Here is a 22,022-nt window from a genome sequence, read left to right as displayed (position 1 = left end):
CTCCCTCGTTGCCCAGTAATATGCTTCTTTGACTGTAAACAGACCCTTCATCGCTTTGCCCCATCGAAGGATATCCTTCCCTTCTCTAATTTTGATTTTTCTCGATTCTAATTCTCTGGTATACCCCTACCCAACCTCTTGACTTATAGTGTCATCCAATTCCTCTGGTCTTTTCCAGACTCTCCATATGTCATTCACTGTTTCTCTCTTCCAATAATCCCGTACATATTCCATTCCTGCTCTTTGCACTCTTTGTTGGACTTCATGAAGAGTTTGGATTCGATTCATATTATCCCGCTGTTGCCACCCTTCCTCCAAAAAACCTTGTTGATCTTCCATCACGGATTTCCCAAAAGGCAAGATTCCTAACTATATCCCGATTTCTACTTGCTAACTCCCAAATTTGTGATCCCCTTGGAGTTTCCTCAATTCTTAAACGCCCTTCAGTTGTATCAGGCATTCCATATTTTTGATTCCATATTTTTTTCCATACATCGGTTCCCCCCTGTACCCATCGCCACCATAATTTCGCCCCTAAAACCTTATTTACAAATTCAGGATCTCTTACTCCAAGGCCCCCTTCCTCTTTCCTTTTTATTACATTCTTCCATGAGACCAGAGTCCATTTCTTCTGTTGCTTAGGACCCCCCCATAGAAATTTGCCCAGTATTTCTCTCATTTTGGAAAAAACTCCTTTGGGAGCAGCCATAAGTGATAAGGAATATATCGGGATAGATAATAAAACCGATTTTAATAGAACAATTTTGCTTGCTATATTCAGTAATCTGAATGACCAATTAGCTAATCGTTTTCTGAGCTTTTCCAATAAACTCTGCCAATTCTTTATGCGGTTAGGGTTTATATCCAATTGGATACCCAAATATTTAGTGGGTAATTCCCCCTGTCTAAAACCTAGAACTCTAGTTAAATGAGCTTTGATAGCCTCAGGTGAATTAAATATAAAAGTACAAGATTTATCGTTATTAATCTCCATACCTGATGCGCTCCTGAAGACTTCTAAAACCTTCTTGAAACTTCTCACCTCCTTCAAAGACGCTTCTCCAAAGAGCATTAAATCATCAACAAACTGTTGATGCGTGATAATCAGATTATTCCCCCATAACCTTATTCCTTTGATTCTCCCTTCACTGACTTCTTTTTTAAGTTTTCGACTTAATCCTTCCATAGCCAAGATGAATAGGAACGGGGAAATTGGGTCCCCCTGCCGAATACCCCTGGTGGCATTAAAAGTATCTGTAGGAATACCATTAACCAAAATTGAAAAATTCGGAGTGGAGATCATACTGACAATCCATGCTATCCATCTGCTCTCAAAACCAAAAGCTCCCAAGACCGCTCTAAGATATTCCCAGTTCAGTCGATCATAAGCCTTAGACAAATCCAATTTCATTAGCATCCCTTTCTGTTTTCTCAACTTCAAGGAGTGTATCACCTCCTGAGATACCAGGAGTGTATTAATGATTTTAATTATATATATATATATATATATATATATATATATATATATATATATATATATATATATATATATATATATATATATATATAATTGTATCCAAATATATGTTAACTTGTTAACAGTGAGATCTAGTATATACAATCAAATCGAGTTATTACAATGTTATGATTTATATTATACTTTCAAGTAATAATGTGCGTATAGTCTGAAGAATTTTATATGCATAGTTAAAGATCTATTTAAAAACAATGACTATCCGAGAGGAAGACGATATGATGAAAATTCCATTACATATTTAGAATGGCTTTAGATAAATCACATTTATGCTTGTTGTGTATATTTAGTCTTGACATATTGACAAAAATGTTTATCTTGGAATGATTACATTAATCCTACATTTCCACTCAATGGTGGCTTCACTGTATCACTTATTTGAATAGGTAAAACATTGGGTTAAGTTTTTTTTTTCTTAAATTATATATATATGAGAAATATATATAATTATGGTATATATTTAAATATGTAAATATAAAGGTTTAATTTTTATAATTTATGAATAGTTTTTTAAGGATGATAAGAAAATATTATTATGTCTTTTCTCTTTAGCGTCATTTTGATTGGTTGTGAAACTTAAGAAAAAGATAAAGTGGTTTCTTATACTTGAACTGATGATATAATTATTAGTGAAATTTTCAAGTCTAAAATAATCATTTTAAGGAATATTATAAAATAATAAAATAAGATTATATTACAACATCAAATTTTAAAGGGAAAAAAGAAAAAACCATTTTTTCAATTCGTATTTTAAACTCATCTCCTTACCGTTTTACTCAAATTTTGAATGTGAGCACTCATTGGATGCATAATTTAATTCATCATACAAAGATTACTCATGTTGCATACTTTTGATAGAACCAACTACATGAAAAATGGGAGATGCGATTTTTATCCCTTGGAGGTAGATTAATTCTCGTTCAATCTGTTCTTTCCCAGCTTGCGGTCTATTGGGCTCATCTCTTTTATTTGCCTGCTGCTATTGTAAGGAAAATGGTCTCTTTATCAGCAAATTTTCTTTGGGGAGGGCGTTCTCATCATTCTAAGATCCACCTGGCAAAGATGGATATCATTTCCAGGCCCAAACGGTCAGGCGGTTGGGGTCTTCTTCATATGCGTTCATTTGGCAGGGCACTTCTCTGCAATTCTCTTCACAGGGGCGTCTTTGGTAACGGCATATGGAGTGCCATCATCAATCAAAAATACTTGAAAGGCAGGTCTTTGGTTTATTGGTACAGGAATAAGATTCTTGGTTCAAAGAGAGGATCTGCTATTTGGCTGGGATTCAAAAAGGTACAGGACCTTTTCTTCGATTTTCTTAAGTGGCGCTTTTCCTCTGGCTCCAATATCATTATAGGTGTAGATGCAACTGTTTATGGTCTGGAAACAAAGCTCTCCCCTGATTTGATATCATTTCTACACACTCGGGGTTTGTTCACTTGGGATAAATTAATTCTGTCATGGTCATCCTCCTCGCCGATCTGGAAGAGTGCTCAGGATCTTGGTCTACCTCCTTTGCTGCAACAGTCTTGGGAACTGGCGAAAAAGTTCTTTGAAGACAAAGGCATCATTCAGACAGGTGATATCGATGAACTGATTTGGTCCAAGCCGAATTCAACTCAGCCAGTACGTGTACAAGATTTATATGATGCTGCCTCGTCTTATCAACAGCTGCGGCCATCTCCAATCTTCCCTTACAAATTTTGGAAAGCTCATTGCCCGCTTAAGGCAATTTTATTCTCTTGGCTGCTTTTTTCAAATAGGAACCTTTCATGGGAGGTCCTTCAGCGAAAGGGATGGTCGGGCCCAAGCAGATGTGTTATGTGTCGACAAGCGCCGGAAACAAATGCCCACATGTTTTTCCACTGCCCAGCAACAGCCCAAATCTGGTATGAACTTTCATTATCTCATGGTTTTGCTCAGCAGGTTTTTGCTTCTGTGCAGGAGGGATTCAAATGGTGGTCAGCTCAAAGCCCAGATTTACGATCTTTATTCATCATTACCTGTTGGTGTCTCTGGAAGTGGAGGAACGCCTGCATCTTCCAGGACTCCAAGGATCCCATTCTCTCTTCTCTCATTTACATATCTGCGATGTTCAATCCAGCATGATGTTTTTCTTTTTATGATGATCAGCAAATGGTTTTGCTTGGCCTTTGCTTATATCTTTGGTTTTTTCAGGATATGTCTTGTTATATTGGGTTTTCTCATGGACTTATCTAGGCTCCAGGCCTGTTAATATCTACTGAATGCTCAGAACTGCCGGCCATCTGCCTGCCGACATGCTTTTGGCTCTTATGTATCTGCTTTATATTTCCTTAATATAAAATATGATGATTTTCACTCTGAAAAAAAAAAAAAAAATGGGAAATACATGAAAAAGCGTGATTGCAATCATGTTTTCATGTATTTCTCATTTTTCATATAGCAGGGTCCATCAAAAGTATGCAACATGCGCAATCCTTAGATGAGGAATTAAATTACGCATCCAACAAGTGTTCATGCTAAAAATTTGAGTCAAACTGTAGGGAGATAAGTTGAAAATACGAATTGAAAAAATAATTTTTTTATCTTTTAATCTTTTTACTTTTTTACTCCAAAAATGATGAATCATCCCCCATGGTTGACATCATCTTCTTGAGTCCTATTGGTTCTTATAAAGTTGATTTTGGTTGTACATTTTTATTTTGAGACCCATTTTAGACCTCAAAATTTCTCTAATAGGTTTGCATGAAATAACCTTTGTAGTGATGTATATGAATCTTGTAAGTGTTAGGTATCCATATTACTTATAAAGAGCAGGTTTGGGTGTAGGAACAAACTCTTTTTATGAACCCAAAATATTTTTTTGATATTATGTTTTGTATGCCTACATGAAATTGTAGAACTTTTATGGTTATGTTGTAAATGTTATAATATGTATATTAAAGTAACTATGCCTATAATTTAGTAAAAAGTTCACATATACATTGGTGTATGGTTGTAAAACATGTGTGAAGGTGTATTTTACATTTATAACTTAGAAATGCTTTATAGGGTATAAGGCCAAGTTATACTACACATGCACATACAATTATAAGGGATACACGTTTCTAGTTTTATTTATAAACTCGTTGAATAAGAATGTGGGCCATCAAAAGCTATATTGGACTCAGGTCTATGGTCTCTAGACATTTCCACTGTGTTTGTAAAATATGAGGTACATTTCTAAAGAATTCTAGATAGAAATTGATTATGTGTGTATTAGCTGAGGAACATGCTCTATAACAATTCATTTTATATCTTGTTGTGACTTCAATAGTTATAACATTTATCTTTCATGAATAATATCATCTACATTGAAGCCAAAAATGTTAATTACAAGAATCTCTCCATTGTTTGGACATTTTTTTTTAGTTCACAATATCCTCTCCTTCATTCTTAGCAAGAGCCTTTTGTATTTTCTTTAAAGTTTCTTTTAACGATACTTTAAAGCCATCATATCCCTCACTTTTCTTCTTCAATGTTTTCCATTGAATTTGCTTATGATGACATCATTCCAAAGATCAACATTCACACCATGTGATGGAAAAAGTGCATATTGGAAGGCGAGACCTTTGATAAAAGCATTTTTCAATGATAAATTATGTGGGTATTTCTCATGTACAATTAGTCTTTACATTTGGAAGATGTACAATCTCGAGAGAAACTATGATCAAAATGGTACCGAGTATCTTTTGACTGATGTAGACAAATGAGATGCAAAGTAGGTTACAGGCCAAAAAATAAAGATTGTTGCATTTCACCATAAGAAATTCAAGTCCTCACCCACAAATTACATGCTTTGCATCATAAAACTCACACCCCACCTCAAGAAATGCACACCCTACCTAAGGAAATACACACTCTACCTCATAAAATGGACACCTTATCTCAAGAAATGTACGCCCTCCATCAGGAAATTCATGCCCTACGTATGATGCTTCAAAAAAATAACTTTTGATAAGTTTTCTCTAGACATCTTGCTATCAAGGATTATGTCCACAACTGTCCACTTTCATCAAATTGGAGCCCATGTCTACTCTGAAATATTCATAGAATCAATTTGGCAATGAAAGTTGTTTATTCTTATAATGACGTACATGGGTATGCCTAGAAAACATTCTCAAACTCTTTTAGGGGAATCCATGAATAATGCAGGAAAGATATTGACTTCCACTTCATTAAATATTTTTTGACTATTTTTTTAGTTGAAGGCCCAAAAGTTGAATCTTCATTATTGTCAACATTTTTTTGTCCCATTTGACAATATATATTTTTATCAACCTTAGATAGGGGATTAACACATTGAGGGAAACTCCATATGCCAGAAAAGGAAAAAAATAGTGGTGTAACTGAGTATATAAGATGGTATACAATAGGACTTGCATCACAAATGCATGTGCCTCAAAACGAGTCAGGTGCCCTATGTCCAGTGCATCATAAGCATATCTTTCATTAGACAACATCAATTTTTTTCAACTTGTAAGATCATTGATGAACCCTATCACCATTGAGTATCTAATACAAAAAAACTATCAAGGTTGTGTTGAAAATTCCCCCCTCAGCATCTCAAGGCTCTAATGGTATCTACAGTGGAATTTTCCCACTAGCTTGTCACAACTTCGAAAGACGATGTAGGACAATGTGTCGGAAATTTCCTTACTTCTGCAAGTTTTTACTTCAGAGTTACACCATCATCTTTGTAGATATTGTGATGATTGCTTAGCAGTTGAAACCTATCTAGAAATTTCCACATGATATTCTTTTTCATCGAACACATGAAAGTTAGATACACTCATCACAAGTGCAACACACAGGTTCAATGGAATTTTGGTGGACTAAATCTCTCCATAGCTACCACATGGCATTTTTTTTGCATTTAACACGTGACAACTGGATATGTTTTTTGATGGTACGATGAAAAATAATTTAATAAACATTCCAAATCACGTGTTCATTGGAAGTTACTGTTTGTTCATGGTAATGTCCTCTAGAAAATGTTAGAAATTATTCTAATTTACTAGTGTGATATATTCATGTTCAATGCTTTTATTTTTTATCAACTATAAACCATCTTTGGAAAGGGTGTCATCCTGAACATTGAGCTCCCTATAGGCATACTTGAAATATACCTCCTAAAAGTACCTTGAAATCTCGTTCAAATACTTAGAAAATGGGGATAAACTAGTATTATGGACATAAGGTTCATCCTACATCCAATTTTAGTGAGAGTTGAATCCCAAAAATATGAAGCCTAGCAATTCCTATGTTAAGTGCATATTCCATAGGAAAAATAATACCTTGAATTCCCCAACATTAGCTGTTCTTTTTCTAGATAAGCCTTTGTGGTGAAGAAACGAAAATATGATAGAAATATAACAAAACCAAAACTACATTTCTTCCTTGGTCATCGACAAACCCCATTGAAGAAGCTCCATGCATACGACCTATCCACCGAAAGTGTTCCCATATAACCCTATGCTTTTTTATACTCACATTAAGTTTAAAAATTGATAACATAACTTAATCACCAATTTGGTGTCTAACTTAATCGTAACCTTAAAATTAGATAATAATAATACTAATTATATAATTGTCTAAAGTCATTAAACTATTATTGCACCAAATTTTCTTGCCATGTCTTTATCATCACATTTCAACCCTCTCCAAGTTTTCTTTCCACCATTATGGAAAGATCCTATGTGACTCAAAAAATTATACAAGATAAAAATGGTATTTAGTATCCTAAAGGAGAAAAAGTTAACGCAAATCACAATTATGGCATGATGAAGATACTCATGTAAAGTGATATTGACACCTAGATATGCATCTCCGCAAATCACAATTATGGCATGATGCAAGATACTCATACAAAGTGATATTGACTTCCATTATGCATCTTCTTCAAATGTGTAGAGCTTCCGTTTGGATGATACAGAAACAAACATTTTATTCCTCTCCCTTGCAATTTCACCCTTCTGTGTTGATACTTGCACATCATCATATTTTTTTATTTCTATGTATCTAAATTCCAATTCAAATGGTAGATTCTTCTAGTTCTTTGGAGCAGTTTTCTCATCAATTCACATATATTAGTGTTCATTATAAACAGAAATCAATGTTGTTGAAGTATTTTCTCTTGCCAGAGTTTAGGAGAGTCCATTTTACTAAAAAACTAACAGAAAAACGAGTTACAACTATTCTACTTCGAAATTTTAAATACTATAAAAAAAAATTAATGGTACTAAATTCATTTCCGAATCCAGATAAAATTAAATGGTAGCCTCTTTAAACACCGCAACACCTTTGTTGGGAATTTTTCTGGTAAAATTCCAAAAACAAAATCACAGAACAGAGAACAATGCTCTGTTTTTCACAGACAGGATCTTAACACAGCGGAAACTTAAAAAAAAATTATTTGCAGCTGACAGAGTTTTCACACACCACAGATTTCTATTCATTAATAAAAAAAACTACGGTTACAAAATATGGTTCTTCCTCTCTCACAGAGGGATTACACCACGAACACTTCAGTTCCAGTTTCCAAAGAGGATTACTCTGTTTCACTTTGCAAGTCTTCACACTGCTGTAAAAAAAAATTACATACGCTGATGCGTGCTCCCTTTTTTTTTTTTTACTTCGCACTGCTATGCATTACAATTCTCTTGGTCAACACACGAAAAAAGACATTACATATATTTGACAACAAATAAAACTTACATCCGTTTTCACTTGCCATCATGCTGTAATATAAAATAAAAAAACAATAAAATTAAATGGTTTTACCAACCTTTTCTTGTGCCCATACTCCCGCTGAAATAAAATTAAAATCTTTACCAAAACTTACCAACCCACAGTAAATTGCATTTACTGTTCTACTGACATTTACTGGCGGTAAAGAAACTTTTACTTCACGTCAAATTCATTTGTTGTTGGCCTGTACTTCAACCATTGACTTCATTTAGATCGCATCGCAAAATCCCAAACACTGGAAGGAAAAATGGAACATTATTATGTTGGTGTGATTTGTGATTTGATCGCATCGCGAAATCGCATTTGGTGGAACACAAAAATGGAGCACACACACATTAGTGCGATCTGCGATATGCGATAATTATCGCATCGCAAAAACATATCGCAATCGCGAGAAAACACAGCACATAACAGAGGGTGACAAGGTGATTTTGTGATCTGCGATATGCGATAGATCACATCGCAAATAAAATAAAGCTTCAGTTGAAAGTATTATTTCAACACTCCCCTTTAATTTCAACTGCTGGGTTATCAATCATACCCAGACATTTCCTCAAAAATTCAAAGTTTTTCTGGTCCAATGGCTTTGTCAGAATGTCTGCAACCTATTCTTGAGTGCTGCAATGTTGTAAAACAATTTCTCCGTTCTTCACCAATTCTCTGATGTAGTGAAACCTTGTATCAATGTGTTTCGTTCGCTTGTGAAACACAGAATTCTTGGACAACGCAATAGCTGAGCTATTGTCACAAAAAATCGTCGGTGTTGTTGCCTGCTCTTGGCATAGACTTCTTAACATTATTCTCATCCAAACCGCTTGACACGCTGTTGTTGTAGCTGCCACGTACTCTGCTTCTGCTGTAGACAAAGCCACAATTGGCTGTTTCTTGGAAGCCCATGAAATGGCTTCTGAATCCATGTGAAATACATAACTAGATGTGCTTTTCCGATCATCTCCACTTCCAGCCCAATCACTATCAGTATATCCAACTAAATCTGAACTTTCTGAAAAAGTATACAAAATGCCAAATCTTTTTGTACCTTTGACATACCTCAGAATTATTTTTGCTGCCTGCCAATGAGCCTCTTTTGGCCTCTCCATAAATCTGGAAATCAAACTAACAACAAACATTATGTCAGGCCTAGTTGCAGTTAAATACATAAGGCTTCCAACTATGCTCTTATACAAGCTAGAATCAAAATCCTTGTTGTTGTCCTCTTTGCTGAGTTTTAATCCCATTACCGTGGGAGTGTTTGCTGCTTTGCATTCTTGCATATTAAATCTGCTCAACACTTCATTTACATATCTTGCTTGAGAGATAAAAATTCCATTTTCATTTTGATCTACTTCTATTCCTAAGAAGTATCTCAGCAAACCCATGTCAGTCATCTCAAATTCTTCTTTCATGACTGATTTGAAGTTTTCAATGAGGTAGTCATCATTACCTGTAAAAATCACATCATCAACATATAAGACAACAATCAAAATCTTACCATCCTTTTCTTTGATGTAGACAGTGGGTTCTCCCTCACATTTGTCAAATTCATTTTCCAGTAGATAGGAATCTATCCTACTATACCACGCTCTTGGCGCTTGTTTCGGCCCATAAAGAGCTTTCTTCAATCTGCACACTTTGTGCTCTTTGCCTTTCTTCTCATAGCCTAGAGGTTGTTCAATGTAAACTTGCTCCTTTAACACTCCATTTAGTAATGCCGACTTCACATCCATTTGGTAGACTTTCCATTTGTTTTGTGCTGCTATGGACAACACTGCTCTTACAGTTTCCATTCTTGCAACCGGTGCGAAAGTCTCCTCATAATCTCTCCCATACTGCTGCTTGTATCCCTTGACAACCAGCCTTGCCTTGTGTCTTTCAGTTTTTCCTTCAGCATTGCACTTGGTCTTATAGACCCATTTAACTCCAATAACTTCTTTACCTTTTGGGAGCTCAACCAAATCCCATGTCTTGTTTCTTTCTATGGCTTTCATCTCCTCATCCATAGCTTCTATCCATTTCTTATCTTTAATAGCATCTTCGAAATGAATAGGATCATCAACATGACAATACAATGCAAACAAAGAATTCATTCCTTCATTATAAATGTCACTCAAGTTTCTGAACTTCTTACCTCTTTCACTTGGTGTGCAAGTGCTTGAAGATGCACTTGAATTTCCTCCTTGTGGTGTGCTTGGAGAAGCACTCTCATTTCTCCTCAAAGGTGTTCCTTGCTGTCCTTGTGTTGGCGTTGCTGTTTGGGGATGTATTTCAGTCATGTCCTCATCATCTTCATCATGAGGCAAACAGTTTTTAACATTAACTGTTTTCTCTATGCTTCCATCCCAAGCTTCCTCCTCAATGAACTGAACATCTCTGCTTACAAAAAACTTCTTGGTGGATGGGATATACAACCTGTAAGCTTTGGATTCCTCACTGTATCCAATGAAGATGCATTTCTCCCCTTTGTTGTCCAACTTCTTCCTTAGCTGATCTGGAATGTGTGCATAGGCCACACATCCAAAAATTTTCATGTGGGTGATTCCTTGCTTTCTCCCACTCCATGCTTCTTCTGGCACTTTGTTCATTACAGCTTTTGTAGGACACCTATTCAAGATATATACTACACAATTTACGGCTTCAGCCCAATAATTATTTGGCAAATGCTTTGCCTTCAACATGCTCCTCGCCATATCCATAATGGTCTTGTTCTTCCTTTCAGCAACTCCATTTTGCTGTGGGGTGTACCTTGCTGTAAACTGCTTATGTATTCCATTTTCCCTGCAAAGCCGTAGGAATTCTTTGGAGATATACTCACCTCCTCTGTCTGTTCTCAAAACTTTGATGCGCAGCCCGCTCTGATTTTCCACAAGTGCTTTGAAATTTCGGAATTTTTCAAACACTTCACTTTTGTTTTTCAAGAAATAAGCCCAAGTATTTCTTGTAAAATCATCAATAAATGTTAGAAAATATTGGTTGCCAGCTAAAGATGGAGTTTGCATCGGTCCACATAAGTCCGAGTGGACAATCTCTAAGGGTGCTTTTGCCCTTATGCTTTTCCCCGAAGGAAAACTTTCTTTGTGTTGTTTTCCCAATATGCAACCTTCACAAAGGTTGTTCGGTTTCTCTATCAATGGTAATCCCCTTACCATTCCTTTTCTGCTCAACAGGTTAAGACCTCCAAAGTTGAGATGTCCAAATCTCAAGTGCCACAACCATTTTTCATCCTTTGGCACACTTTGGAAAGCCTCTTGGGTAACTGCTGCAATTTCTTCTTTGTTTTTCAAATCTACTCTTATTCTAAGAGGGAACATTCTGTTCCTTGTCATCCTCACTTCAGCAATACATCTTTTGCTGGGTGCAACATCCATGATGGTGCATACATCATTCTCAAAGAAAACATTGTAACTCTTTTGGACAAGCTGTCCAACACTCAAGAGGTTACATCTCATTCCAGGAACATAATAGACATCTGCTATGGTTTTCTTTTCACCTTGCTTTGTAAATATGTTAACTTATCCTTTACCCATAACAGAAATTTTGCTATCGGTCCCAAGTGTGACTTGTGACTTCACACTTTGATCGAAAGTAGAAAACAAAGCTATGTTTCCTGTCATATGGTTGCTGCAACCGGAGTCTACAAACCATATGTCTTCACTATTTGTTTCAGCCATATTACAAGCTAACAAAACATTATCTTGGCTGACATTTTCTCTAGTAATATTTGCACTAGATCTATTGTTCATATCATGCTGCTTCTTTCTACATTCATTGGCATAATTCCCATATATTCTACAATAATAACATTGGACATTGGATTTTTCATACCTTTGTCCTTGAGCATGATGTTGTCCACTTTGTTGGCTACTGCCTCGACCTTGGTTCTGATTTGGATTGTTGCTTCTTCCTTGAGCATTTGCAGGACTGTTCCTTCCACCTCTGTTCTGGCTTCTGCCTCTTCCTCTCTTGTTTCCTCTGCCTTGACCTCTTCCTCTTCCAAAGGAAATCTGGGTATTGAAGGCTTGCTCTAGAGATGAGTTTTCATTTCTACTCAACCTCTGCTCATGTGTTATCAGTGATGCACGAAGTTCATCAACTGAAAAGTTTGAGAGATCCTTTGTCTCTTCTATGGTGGTGACAATCACATGGAACCTTGAAGGTAGGACTCTCAATATTTTCTCCACAATCCTCCTTTCTTCAAGAATATCTCCATGAGTTCTTATCTGTGTGACCAGACCAATTACATGTGTGAAGAATGAGTCAATATTGTCTGACTCCTTCATGCACAGATTCTCAAAATCTTTCCTCAGCAACTGTAGTTTTGTTGTCTTCACTTTCTCCATGCCTTGATAGGCTATCTTGAGAGTTTGCCATGCATCTTTGGATGTCTTAGCTGTTGCTAACCTTGGAAACACGCTTCCATGCACTGCTTGATACAAGAAGAAGAGGGCTTTTGAGTCCTTCTTCTTGTAGCTCTTTAACAGATCCTTCTCTCCCTGAGTTAGATTATTAAACTCATTTTCATCTGCTGGTTGTTCAAAACCATCTTCAACTATTTCCCATAAGTCTTGAGAAGCAAACAAGGCTTTCATTGTTATTGCCCAATAGTCATAGTTTTTGCCATCAAATAGTGGGAGCTACATACCCATGCTATTGCTGGTGTTGGTGCCACCCATTCTTGCACTCTTAACTATGCTTCAAATACCTCACTATGTATTTAAAATAACAGATTGTCTTCAACAGCAACACAAAAGAAAACTTGAGAAATACCTTGGATTCTTTTGCCTGAGTCTTCACACTGCTGGACAAGTTGCTGCAGTAAGAATCCTTCCTTCAGCTTCTTTGAACCCTTCAAAGAGCCTATACTGGCTCTGATACCACTGTTAGGAATTTTTCTGGTAAAATTCCAAAAACAAAATCACAGAACAGAGAACAATGCTCTGTTTTTCACACACAGGATCTTAACACAGCGGAAACTTAAAAAAAAAATATTTGCAGCTGACAGAGTTTTCACACACCATAGATTTCTATTCATTAATAAAAAAAATTGTTGTTACAAAATATGGTTCTTCCTCTCTCACAGAGGGATTACACCAGGAACACTTCAGTTCCAGTTTCCAATGAGGATTACTCTGTTTCACTTTGCAAGTCTTCACACTGTTGTAAAAAAAAATTACATACGCTGCTGCGTGCTCCCTTTTTTTTTTTACTTTGCACTCCTGTGCATTACAATTCTCTTGGTCAACACACGAAAAAAAACATTACATATATTTGACAAAAAATAAAACTTACATCCGTTTTCACTTGCCATCCTGCTGTAAAATAAAATAAAATAAATAAAAAAACAATAAAATTAAATGGTTTTACCAACCTTTTCTTGTGCCCATACTCCCACTGAAATAAAATTAAAATCTTTACCAAAACTTACCAACCCACAATAAATTGCATTTACTATTCTACTGACATTTACTGGCGGTAAAGAAACTTTTACTTCACGTCAAATTCATTTGTTGTTGGCCTGTACTTCAACCACTCACTTCATTTAGGTCGCATCGCAGAATCGCAGACTCCGGAAGGAAAAATGGAACATTATTATGTTGGTGTGATTTGCGATTTGATCGCATCGCGAAATCACATTTGGTGGAACACAAAAATGGAGCACACACACATTAGTGTGATCTGCGATATGCGATAATTATCGCATCGCAAAAACATATCGCAATCGCCAGAAAACATAGCACATAACGGAGGGTGACAAGGTGAGTTTGTGATTTTCGATATGCGATAGATCGCATCGCAAATAAAATAAAGCTTCAGTTGAAATTATTATTTCAACAACCTTTCCTTGGAGAAAAAATAGGTAAACAATAGAAACGCGGAATTCAGAGGGACATCAACATCACATCACATGCGCATCTTGGCGACATCAACATCACATCATATGCGCGCATTTCTTTCCTCTGTGAAGTATTTTATGTACACCCAACCCATCGGCTCCCACGCAATTTCACTCTTATATTTCTGTGCCTGCGCATCATCTTATATATTTATTTTTATCCATCCAGGTTTCAATTTCAATTTCAATGGCAGATGCTTTGTCCTCGGCCTGCTCTACGTCAAATTCTTACTCCCAGTGCCACGATGTTTTTATCAGCCATCGTGGGCCTGATAGAAAGGACACCTTCGCCACCGCTCTCTATCTTAGACTTGCTGATCGTGGAGTGCGAGCCTTCCTCGACAAGTCGGAAATGTAGGTTGGACAGAACATTACCTCGCAATTAGAAAACACTATTCGAGGCGCGAGTGTTCATGTGCCTCGATGAGCTGCTCCTCATGGTGAAGTCCGACAAGTTCGACTGGGCTACCCTTCTTCCTGTATTTCTCGACGTCAATCCTGCTCATCTCCGGTGGACGGACGAAGATAAATCTAGACCGTACGTTGTAGCCCTGCGCGAACTCGAAGAGAAACAAGGATATGGCATCCAAAAAGTCCAGAATTGGAGAAATGCTCTTTCTTATGCTGCAGGAATAAGCGGCTTGGAGCTGGCCAAGTTTAAAGGGTGAGGATCTACCATTGTCCCAATCTGTGTTACAAGTTTTTAATCTCCATAGGGTATTTTATTGATTTAGGTAGATATATGACAACTTGGGTGTTTTTCTCACTCGCTATTTCACCTCTCTCTCAATGAATTTCCAGGGGCGAATTCGAGCTCTTGCATGAGGTTGTGCAACGCGTTGTGGGAATGGTTCCAAAACCAGCCTTGTTTGTGGCAAAACATCCAATCGGTCTCCAAAGATGAGGAAAACAAAGATGAATGTATATGGATATTTGGAGATTTCATCGGCTAGTATACACCCCTAGCTCAAAATTTATTTTATTTGCAACAACAAAAAGAGCTTACCTTCATTTTCCAATTGTGTCTAAGTTGTATTGTGACATTTGAGAGTCAAATGTCTTTCTTTTTTTCTAGAGTAAGCAAGGCGAGAGTATAAACTCCAATGTATCCCTCCATCCACTAAAGGATTCACATCTGACGAGAATAATAGTGGACTCCAACTCCTCCATCAACTTCAACATCAACAACAACTTATCCAAACATCAACACTACCTTTCAATAATTAGTAAAATGAATTAAAACCGGTAGAATTTTAATGAGTGATGAAATAGATGTCTCACAACATTTTGGATTATTTTTCTCATTGTCGATTACATATTATTTTAACTATGAGAAATAGATAAATCAATTATTTGAATTTGAGGTATGAAATTGTTTGAAAGTTTTTCCCAACTAAGTTGTTATTCACATATTTGACATGTTAGCTATTTAATATATCATTGATTAAGTAACACACTCTATAATAATAATAATAATAAAATCCAATTGTGTGTGTGTAAAATTTTGAGGGATGATATGCACCTTGAGAGTTTTGATTGCTCTCAACACTTGATAGATTCATAGTAAAGATATATTTATGCAGGTTTTTAATAATACTATTCATAATATATAAAATTTCACATTTATATTTATCATAATTTTTTATCATTATCAAGTGTCAAGAGTGATCAAATCTCTCAAGATGCAAACCTATTTTTGAGTACAAAAATTGAGGGAATGATTGAACCTTGAGAGATTTGATTTCTCTCAACAATTGGTAGATTCAGAGTTAAGATAGATTTATGTTGGTTCTTAATAATACTACTTGTATTATATTTAAATTTCACATTTCTATACATAGAAATATTCATATTTTTAATTGCACCGAGAGGCGCTCTACAATGAGTATGGGGAGATGTGTAGGCGTTAGATGTTAGATGTGTAGGTGTTAGATGTTAGCTGTGTAGGGGTTAAATATGTGAATAGTTTTCAAATGTCAAGCTCACAAGTATAAATATGCTATGTTGTGGTTTGTAAACATTTTGACTTGGTACAATTGCATAAATAAATAAAATTAATAAAAACATTTAAATTAATAATTAAAATAAAATTGATATAAAATAGTAAATTTAGCTAAGTTTTTAAGGTCTAGATTTTCAAAACCCATGGTTTTGCTTAAAACATAAAATAAAATACAAAAATAATAATAAATAATTAAAATAAAATTTAGATAAAATAGTAAATTTATAGATGGAAGTATTTGGGCTCTAGGTTTTAACAACCTATGATTTTGCGCATGATATTATTATCTAATGGTCAACTTACATAAATATTTAAAAACAACACAAAATAAAAAAAAATAATAATAATTAATAATTAAAATAAAATTGAATAAAATAGTAAACTTATGGATGAAGGTTTTTCTAATATAGGTTTTCACAACCTACGATTTTTCCCATGATATTCTTATCTAATGGTCAAATTACATCAATAAATAAATAATAATAATAATAATAATAATAATTAATACTTAAAGTAGTAAATTTATGGATGGAGGCTTTTAGGGGCAAGTTTTCCCAACCCATGGCTTTTCGCATGGTATTCTTCTCTAATGGTCAAATTACATAAAAATAAAAATAAAAATAAAATAAATAATTAATAATTGAGATAAAATAGTAAATTTATAGATAGAGGTTTTTGGGCTCGACGTTTTCACAACCCATGGTTTTTCCCATCGTATTCTTCTCTAATGTAGCCTATTTAAAGGTATTCTTCACTAATCTCACACGTTCATTGCAATAAAAGCTTCTAGTTAGATCAAAGTAAACCCTAATTTCTCACACAGATATCATAACACTAAGTAATTTTTCATATCCAATTTGGAAAAGATAACTGCTTAATAAAGGAACAATACACGAAGACTTTATAACTCTATGGATGCATGTCTTCCACGTAAAACTTGGGAAAAACAACCTTGCTCACTTTGTTACATAGCCTTCAAAGATTAGAATTTTCTAGGTTGTTTTTTATGTTGTTCATTTTATTTTATATTTTTGAGATTTTACTCTTCAGTGTGAAGAGAAATGTGAACACAAAAAAATAAAATCGGTTGCATGCATTCCTACATTTTGTTTATATTCTTTTGTGTATATTAAAATTTATTGGAGTTACTTAGTTTAGACTTTGACGACCGTTAGTTTTAACTTCATCGTGAAAATTTACTAGAATATGTCTATTAGATGTTCATAACAACTTAGTTTAGATACAATTGTTATTGAGTTTTATTTAGGAGATGGAATGATAAGATTAAAAATAAAATTAAACCAAGGATAGTTAATATCAAGTATATATTCTTATTGTGTTTTATGATATAGTAGAGGAGCTTATTAAGTTTTACGGTCTAACAACAAAGCTTCAAGTATACTGTCTTAACTTCATACACTCATGATCTACTATTGGGCTTCAAGATCCATCTTAACTTCGGATCTATTAAGGGTCAAGATGGATCAAATCTCTTGAGGTCCAAAACTTTCCTCAAGTTTTGCACTCAAAAAAAGGGTTTGCACAATGAGAGATTTGATCCCTCTCGGCACTTGATAGATCCTAAATTAAAATGGATCTAGGTTGGTTTTATTAAAACCTTAATAATACATATAGTTACATACATTTGCACTTGGCATTTTTCTTTTAGGGGATGAGAGTGTAGATTTTTATGTTAGTAATCAAATTTAGATATGAAATTCTAAAATACCATAATTACGAATATGAATCATCTTTATTTTAATTTATATGATTAAATGAATGTAAATTATTTATATTTCACATCTTTATATATAGAAATATTCTTATATGTTTATTAATTAAATTTAAATAATAAATTATAAAATACCATGATTACAAATATAAGTAATCAATATCCCCTCATTGCTAAGTACCTTGCCTATTGGGAGGTGAGGAGGTCAAATCTCCTCGATGCCCTTGGGGTTAGGCTCGATATATTAAGTCGTCTTTGATGAATCTGTGTAAATTACTGCCCGTGAATGTAGCGGCCACTGAGTGACCACGAACCATAATTGCCTTACAAAAAGAAAATAATCATTATTTTAATACAGTATGTATATTTCAAATTGTTAGATCTTAGACTTTTGTGATCCATATTGATAATAGAATTGTCTTACGGATTAATCACATTTTTGAAATTTGGTCGATGTTTCGAACCAACTAATGTGGTTCATCCTCTAGACAAAGGTGAAAAAATCAATCTTCTCAAATGTTTAAATAGTCGAGCAACATACATGTCTGAAATTAGCTGTTAAGACATAGATGCTACTCGGCTATTTAAACATTTGAGAAATTTATTTTTTCACCTTTGACCTAAAGATGAACCACATAAATTGATTTGAAACATTGACCAAATTTCAAAAATATATTACAAATTCTTTCCAAAAAAATTATTTATAATTTTATTAAAACAACAAATTAAATTTAATCTTATTATTTTTATTTTTTATTATTTTCAATATAACCCACAACATGTCTTTTATTTAACCCTTAATGAAAATATTTGTTTAATTCACTATAATATCTCCCCAACTTTAAAAACACCCCTTCATATAAAAAAAAAAAAAAACTATTCAATTTCCATATATATGAAATATGTTAGGTCCCTATAATACTAGTGATTACCCCATTACTATTGTAGTTGTATCCCTTATTAATATTGTTGTGCCCCTATTGTCCCCATATTGTTATTACTGTGCCCCATAGAATCCCTCTATTGTTATATTTGTGGCTTTATATTATTATTGTTAGGTCGGCTGGGTTATATTGTGACTCCTTAGACTCCTATATATAGAAAGGAGGTTTTGTCATTTGAATCATCTAAGAATTGTTCATTTATGTAATGTAAAGGAGGTTTCCCCCTCAAAGAGGCTAAATTCTAAGGCGTTGATCTATCTTTTATATCTTTTTTGAGCTGGTTTCATAACATTTGGTATCAAAGCTTTGGATTCTAGGGTTTTGTTGCTCCAAATAGTTGATTGTGGCATTTTAGTTATAACTTTTTTCTGCAACGTTTCAGAAGCTAAAAAAAACCCATTTGAGAAGAAATCATATTTAACCTCAAATCCAAATTTTAGAGCTTTTTTCACTATATTTGTGGAGATATGATCTGAGGAATTTAGTCTTTTTGCAGACTCCTGAATTACATTCCAAACAGGTGACATGGGGAAACTTGTCATAACTTTTTCTCTGAGCATCGGATTGAAATTTCGTAAGGAGGTACAGGAATAGGACAGATTGTAGTTTCATGTGTATATTTTTCAGAGAAAAAGGTCGAAACAGTGACTCATGGCACGTCGTACAAGTTCGCTCTACTGAACTAGTCTATAATCAGGTAACTGTGGGAGATTTGGCATAACTCTTCCTTGGAGAATCCAATTTGGATCAGACTAGTGGCATTGGGAAAAGGACACATAGGGCTACTACAGGTCGCAATTTTGGAACTAGATGATCCGAAATTATAAAGATACATCATAGGCAATATCGAGCTCCTACAAAGTGAAAAAAGGTGTGTAGATTTTTTAATTTTTTTTCTTAAGCTTGGTTTGAAAAATTATTTTGAAGAATTTGTTGGACACCTAATCCTAAATGGGTTAGTGTGGAAGCTGAATAGACCAAAGCAGTCCAAGAGACCTTGGGATCTGAAACCCAAGAGTCATATGTTGTACTATAAATGTATATCTCATGTTAATAGAAAACGTATTGCATGTTTTATCTTTCATATCTTTGTTGTCCATGTGTGTTTAACATGGTATCAGAGCGGGCGATCTCCTGCCCTGCTCCATTGTGAGCCACCTGTTTTTGTGGCCTTTGTAAACCAATGCTCTCCTTTTGATTATACTTTTCTGAGCATTTCTTAGAATAGAGGATGTTACCTCTATCAGCGCTGCCATTCCTCTGTTATGAGCAGTCCTGGCCCTCTGCCATATTCTTTTCAAGCGCTGCCTTATAACGCCTCTGTCATCAACGCCTCTGTCACCACTGCGCTCTGTCCATAAATGCCCCATTTAAAAGCGCTGATCCATCTGCGATTTACCATTATTGGCTGTCCTGACTGCCAAGCGTTTTATGATAATTACGCTGCTCCTGTAGCTGCTCCATCTGCATTTAATACGCTACTCTCTGCATACGAAACGCTCCTGTTGAATGCATTACGTCCAAAGTTGAATGCGTTGAATATTGAATGAGTTCGTCGAAAGTTAAACATTATACCATAACTTGAATTTTGTGAATAGCCGTAATACGCCAGAGCACATATCTAAAATTAGTGTTATATAGTGCAACTCCTGTTAGATTTCTTTGCCATATTTTCTGCCCTCTACGGGATAATCTGGTGTAACGCTTGGTGTACCTCCCCTTACATTAAAATTGAATGAACACTCAGTTTTTAGCATTGAAGGATTGTTCTCAGTGCCTTTGAAGGACTGTGATTTGTGTCGTGGAAGGACTGTGCTCGATGTGCGTTGGTGTTGTTCTTACCAGTGTTGAAATACAAAACTTCATTGACTGAGTGTGTTGTATACTCCGTTAGAAAACCGGTTATCAGTGTAAACAGTGAAATCATCCATGGAATTTCATACAAGCGTTGAATAACATCCTCTTGTTACTCTCTGGATCAGAGGACTCACTATGGAGGTCCACACTGATGGTGGGAGGGTTCGTTAGCATTTCAACTTCAGAAGGTTGCAGATTAAGTTCCCTGGATATAACATCCACTGTTATCTCTCGCATGAATTCATGTTCAAGAGCCTGTGTAATGGTGATTCTCTTAGCGGGATTGAAAGTAAGCATTTTCTGTAACAAATCAAGAGCCTTTCTGTCAGCTAGCCTCTAAAATATTTGTTATAGTGGTCTACTAGGTTGGTGAGGCAAGTTTCCAATAAACTCGGCTACAATGGGATCGTCCGTGATGTCTCCTATCTCATCATCATCCGGTGGTGGGATTGTTTGAACAATCGTGTGTATAGCTGATAATTCATACTCATACAAATCGAAAATATGACTTATCGCCAAGGGGTTGGGGCAGAGCAACTCTGCGAAAATACAACCAAGAGACCATACGTCAATAGCTGAGCCATAACTGCTATAATCATTTTCAGGGTCATCTTTCAGAAATAGTTCCAGGCTCCGGCAACTGCTTATCAAATCAAGTGCGGCTGAAGTTGTCAAGCCGGGTCAGTTCAAGGTTTTTGAAGATGAAGGAATGCCGGTTTACCATCGGCCTTCTATGAAAGGTAATTTGTACATTCATTTTCTGAGCTGCGCATTATTTTCTAGCTTGAGCATACGTATTGGGGGTATTAAATATTGTACAGACAAGTAGTTTCCTCTAAGTTGGACATGGAACTGACTACCCAAGGGATGAGTTTGCATTTTGAAGAAGTCTCTCATCATCAGCACTAGTTGTGGGTCGTATTTCTTATGTTGGACATGGAGCTAACTCCTTAAAGGCCGAGCTCCCACTTCTATGCAAAACCATGAACTCTGGAAGTGTATTGAGGAGAAAGAGATCATATTTGAGTGTGTCTTCGTTGTTGTAGCTTCATTCTTTGGGACAAATTTTATGTGGCTGGTTGGCTGTATGAGAGTTGTATTGAAGTGTTGGACCTGAGACTCATTTTCTGGGTTGTATATTTCACAACCAAACGCTGAAGCGTAGCTGCCAATGGACTGATATTTTTATTTACATACGTATCTCTGATGCTGCCTTCAGTAAAATCGTGACATGGTATGATGAGGGATGGCTGATATTACATAGGTTGTTGCCTGAATGAAGCTTGTGCATG

Source organism: Pinus tabuliformis, chromosome 1_1 (genome assembly GCF_031772625.1).
Source record: "Pinus tabuliformis cultivar Carrire ecotype Pingquan chromosome 1_1, CPIR1, whole genome shotgun sequence".
Lineage (NCBI taxonomy): Eukaryota > Viridiplantae > Streptophyta > Pinopsida > Pinales > Pinaceae > Pinus > Pinus tabuliformis.
The sequence above is the reverse complement of the archived record's forward strand: the minus strand, read 5'-3'. Positions refer to the sequence as shown.